The sequence below is a fragment of the Coptis chinensis genome, chromosome 2 (assembly GCF_015680905.1).
Source record: "Coptis chinensis isolate HL-2020 chromosome 2, ASM1568090v1, whole genome shotgun sequence".
NCBI lineage: Eukaryota > Viridiplantae > Streptophyta > Magnoliopsida > Ranunculales > Ranunculaceae > Coptis > Coptis chinensis.
The window spans coordinates 95,927,502-95,933,140 of record NC_141457.1 but is presented as its reverse complement, the minus strand read 5'-3'; the positions used below and the strand labels follow the sequence as shown (position 1 = coordinate 95,933,140).

General features: G+C 36.6%; 1 pseudogene; it reads left to right on the top strand.

Moving 5' to 3' along the window:
- The first annotated feature begins 230 nt into the window (after positions 1-230).
- Positions 231-2,257, top strand: LOC147519297 (putative prolyl 4-hydroxylase 6; annotated as a pseudogene).
- Positions 2,258-5,639: the final 3,382 nt, after the last annotated feature.

Here is a 5,639-nt window from a genome sequence, read left to right as displayed (position 1 = left end):
GTTGGAGTTGGACAATTATTTGATAAGTTACAAGGCTTGGATCTTTTATTTATCTTAAGTGATTGTAAATCATCAAAACTCATATCCATTTTTGCTGATTTGTGTGCTTCATATTGGTCTTTTTAACTACAAATAAGAACTACACGTAGTTTTCATTATCTATTACCCAAGTGAACTTTCCTCCGGTTTTGTTTTTTGATAAGACCGACAACAACTAGAACATGAGCAAGATGGCCATGTACGAGTGGCAGCACTTTGGGTTCCACTTAAACCAAGAGCAAGATAGACAAGTACAGTGGCAAGATGCCTTTCGAAAGTATGCTTAGAGTAAGAGCAGGATAGCCATGTACAGTAGGAGCGCATGCTCGGCAAGAACTAGAACAATTCTGGATTGCCGTGAACGCCTCTCCTTTTGGCAAAACACAAAGGTATTTTCCTCTTGGTTGAAGCTCTGTTGGAGTTAGACCAACTTTAAAACTATGTTGGAGTTAGACCGACTTGGTTGAAGCTTTGATAGATCACCTAATGTAGCTAGCTGCAAAAAACCCTTTAGCATAGCTCACGTTATATCGAGTTTAAACACAATACTATGCAAGCGGGGGAATCGAATCAACCCGAACTTATAATAGGCGTAGTGGGGGTGTAAACAATTTGGTTTTTTTATGAACAGGGAAAAGTCTACAAGGGACAGTTGGAAGTCCATTTTATATAGCCCCTGAGGTATTAGCTGGGGGCTACAACCAAGCTGCTGATGTCTGATGTGCTGGGGTTATTCTTTACATTCTTCTCAGTGGGATGCCACCATTTTGGGGGAAGACTGAGTTAAGGATTTTCGATTCTATCAGGGCTGCCAATTTGCAATTTCCATCTGATCACATATCTGCATCCGCCAAGGACTTGATCAACTGGAATGCTCAGATCGATCCCACCCAACGTCTCACCGCTTCGAAAGTTCTAGGTATGTCATGTCTTAGCGCCTATTACGATGTAGTATCCGTTATAGTGGATTCATATCTTAGATTCTGAAATTCTACTTTGGGTTCCAAGAGAATTGAACTTGCTTACCTGTATTTAGTTTTTCACCTCTTTGCACGAAGTAATCAAATGAATATCTATCCGTAAGAACTTCACTTGGACTATAGTGAATTAGTGATTGTTTGATTGACCTTCATTTTGGTATCTTCTCTCCTATGTGTTAGGCCGATTGGTCCTTTATTTAGTCATTTTTAATAATACTAAAAATATACTTTGTCTTCTTATACTAAAAAAATGAAGCGAACAAATTAAAGACAAACAACCAATTACTACGGTATAAGACAATTTGACATCTTATTCGTTGGAACTTATATTTCCATTGGTTTTGTGTTTTTAAACATAGTGTTTGCTTCTTGGATTATCAAGTTCTTATACACTTGCATTTCGATTATCACATTTTTTATTCATAGACCGTTTAATTTTATTACATTTGTCAATGATGATATTGTAGCGAGGATTGAGGACCGTATTTCTGGGTGGATTTTTCTTCCTAAAGGTATTGTGCTTTTGTTAGTCTCTTCAGATTCTAGGCCTCAATTTCATTTTGTTATATCGTTGTTGCCTTTGATCGTGTACATGTACATATGAAAAGATGTTCGTATACTTTACAGAGAATAGTGAGGCTGTGCAAATTGTGCATTATGTTCATGAAGATACTAGAGAGTGTCTTGATTACTATGGCGATAAAGCTAGACTGGGATTTGACGAGTCATTGATGGCAACAGTAGTGTTGTATCTATCAAATGTCTCTCATGGTGGCGAGACTCTCTTCAGTAAACCGAGGTATGTGATTGGAAGGATATTCCTCAACACTACTATTTACTTATTGGCTATTATTCCAATTATAATTTCTGAATGGCACAATGTATATTCTGTCGGCCGTCTAAAAACAGCCAACTGAAGGAAGATACATGGTCTGAGTGTGCAAGGACAGGTTATGCCGTCAAACCGCTTAAAGGGAATGCTCTTCTCGATGTGCCACTAAATACTTCTACCTAAGGGCTATTGACAGAACGAAGATCTCATTGAAATCAGACAGGGACGAATGCACTGATGAAGAAGATAGTGTCCAGATTGGGCTGCCTAAGGAGAATGCAATAAGAATCCCATATACATGATAGGTACTCCTCATTATTATGGAACCTTTCTTCTGCGTCCAAAACCTTTGTCTCATGTTTTTAAGAGTGAACTTTTTTTTGTAATTGCACTATTAGTAAATTAAGTATTTATTTGCCTTCTATCACAGACCACATTCCACATTTGTCTATGATGGTTTTCAAATATTAAACCATGAAGAGGAGTACCTGATTATCATGCTCATTCTTTCAAAACCCATATCAGACTTATTGAATATCTGATTTCCTATTTCCGTTTGTTTGTGTGATTGCCCTCATTAGTCTGGAACGTGGATACCAATTATTATTATGCTCTTCGAAAGAACGATGCTAGAGACAACTAAAGAATTTGGAAGGTCAACTTGCCTTATGAGTGGAGAGTTTTCCTATGGCAATTCAAGGCTAGAGTTGTGTCTATAACAGACCGCTTTACTTCTCATAGCTATCATCGATAATGCTTGCTACTGAGAAATTCAGAAGGTACATTCGTCATTTCAACCACTATTTATGGATATTAAAGAGATTTGTAGTCAATCAAGAGTTAACATTAACTATTTTATTCTAATCTCCTTCTTAAGCATCTTCTATTTTTCTGCCTTTGCTGATGATGGCAAGGTAACACTTTGCTTTGTCCTCCACTCCTCCCTAATAAGCCATTTGATTTTTCCTTTTTTATTGACATACTGGGTGAGAGACTATATGAAGGGTGCGACCAGGCTTACATCCTCAAATTCAATAGGGAGACAACCATCTGTAGACTGCCCAGTGAACCACAATTGTTAGAAGGGAAAATTGCTGCAGATTAGAAGACTGTAGTAGTTGTAGGAGGTGTCATTGTTGATAGTACTTACACGTCAATAGGGGTATTACAAAAAAAGAGGAGAAAAAATGTGAAAAACTTGCCGAGAGAAAAACTGCTTCAACTCAAAATGGAAGCCCAACAAAACCCACGACTAAAAACTTAAAAACTAAAAAAACCCTACTTATTCAAACCCAGACGAAACTCTATTATCTCAAATCCAAACCCTGCACTAATTGATTCCCCACCTGAAATCAAAACTCTATTCATTGTTGATCAACACAATACGTACGTTTCTGATCGTTTAAAGAGTAATTTTTATTTTTTTAGGTCTTTGTACGGGTTTTCTTTATATGAAAATCGCCATTCTAAAATTTTGTTTGTATGGGTTTTCTTTATATGAAAGTACACTTCTGAATTCATTTTTTTATTACATTCGGGTGTATTTGGGGCTTTCTTGCCTCCCATCTTTGCATTGCTCGGTGTTTGAGAATATCTCGACAACACTATTTATTTTGATGGATTTTAGAAAATGGTTGTTAGGATATTGTCATTATTGTTGAGAGTCATAGTTTGTTTGATCTGTAACAGGCCTAATGTTCTTCTCCAATACTATCGATGTTTATCATTTGAAATTTGGTTATACTGCTACGTTGTTTAATTTACCGTTTTACCACTGGCGAGAATAGTTGATGAACACGGATGGAAATTTATTTCAGGCAATATTCTTACAAATCATGGAATCCTATGGGATCTTATACAAGGAGGACTGAAGCATGCTCAAATATCATAAGAAGCTTAAACTCATTCGACGTAGAATCCTATGGGATCTTATAGAAAGGTGTTGTTCCTCTGGCAGCAGTAGTGTGTAGCAAATATTAAGCAAAGCAAAGAATCGAAATATGTCAAGATGTTTTTTTTTTTTGGTTGAAAATGTAATATGACTTTAGAAACTTTTGTTGCAAGTCTTCAGGATTGCATATTTTTTTTTGCCAGTTGAACAAAGAATTGTCTATCTAATGGTGATCATATTGTAATGCTTCTTATCAATTTTGTTTATTGTGTATACAGATTCAAAGTCTTAAGGTTCTGAGTCATTCTACTTATTATGTAAATTCGATTTTGAAAATTAGCGATATTGGACCATCATAGATAATACGTACAAACATTTTCCACGCTATTTCATTAATTAAAAAGGTAATGGCCTTCATCCTCCTATTCCACTCACAGGTATTTGCATTTTATTTATTTTACTTTGCAGTACGACATACTTCACACATTGCAGTCAAGTTTTCAGAGTTCCTGAAAAATTGATAGGCGTTTTGGAAAGGAGTTGGAGAATGAGTTCAAGTTTTTGAACAATGGTGATGCAGGGTTTGTGGAGATAGCGCATGCTATGTTCACCTCTCACCTATTCTCCTGACTCATTATTCTTCTTTATAGGTTTTGTTACTTTTAGGTAGATGTTGCCGGAAATTCTTAGCATTTTTTTGATAACCTAGAGCGCATATTTATCTCGCGGATCGGGCTGTATCAAATCTTATTCATTAGGCAAGGAAGTAGAGTAAATGCGAGATCAAGAACACTAAGATTGAATGAAGCATTATTAAATAAGTAGAACTGGGATCAACAAATATAGATAGCATAATAAAGCCATTGGCTGAGTACATAACTCATGGTTAATGTGTAAATTAGCATTTAAAATTTTTATGTCCACTCAAAATTTGACATGATTGATCATCTGGAAGTATTCTTCCCACTTTAGCATCCATATTCCATAATATTAAGATACAAAGAAAAAATATCCGAAATTATAGAAGAACCATACAGTGAAGGACAACCGTATCATCGCGAAATAAACATGTAGAAGATGATATCAACCAAAACTATAAATCATATATAGAAGCAACCATTCATATAATTTCAAACAACAGGAGGTAGCTAGAACATATCTACACAACTCCAATTTAAGATGGGAGTTCTCCTGATCAGAATGCATTACTAGTGTAGTAGCCATATTCAGGAATGCATCACATAAGTACTGGCCCAAGAGATAAGGCCCATACCATAGTATGTATTGGGCCCAGAGAATAGGCCCAGGACCATACTCTGTCCCATGAGTAAAACCTAAGAGAGGGATATAAAAAGAAAAAGAGGGAGGAAGAAGAGGAGGCAAGGAATAGAGGCATAGAAGGGTGAGGAGAAAGAGGTGAACTACGGCGGCTTGATCCCGAGATGGGTACGTAGGCAACCGAATTGGTGCATCCGATCCAAAATATAGAGTGAATGTGAGTAAAGTTAGAGATTGGCGAGATTCGCGGTAAAGTGGTTGTAACAAATGGCGCCGTCTGTGGGGACAGAAAAGTTTTAAACAGATAAGTTTTCTCTCCATTCTTACAAAAAACACTCGAGCTTTTGACCATTTTTTGTTATTTCGTTCATCTATTTTGGTTTCTTAAATGTTACTCTGAGAGAGAGGGTGGTGATGTTTCGAGCTAAAAGATAAGGTTTTTGGAAGTGGGGCGGTTGAGTTTTGAAGAAAGATTAGATTTTGAGATGTGGGGCTGTTGTGTTTGAAGTTGAGTATAGCGGGTTTTAATATGGGGTGTTGAGTTTGAGTGCTTTAAGACTTAGGAAGATGGTTTCTCTGTTTTGATATAATATAGTTTGGGGTAATAGAGAAAGGAAAC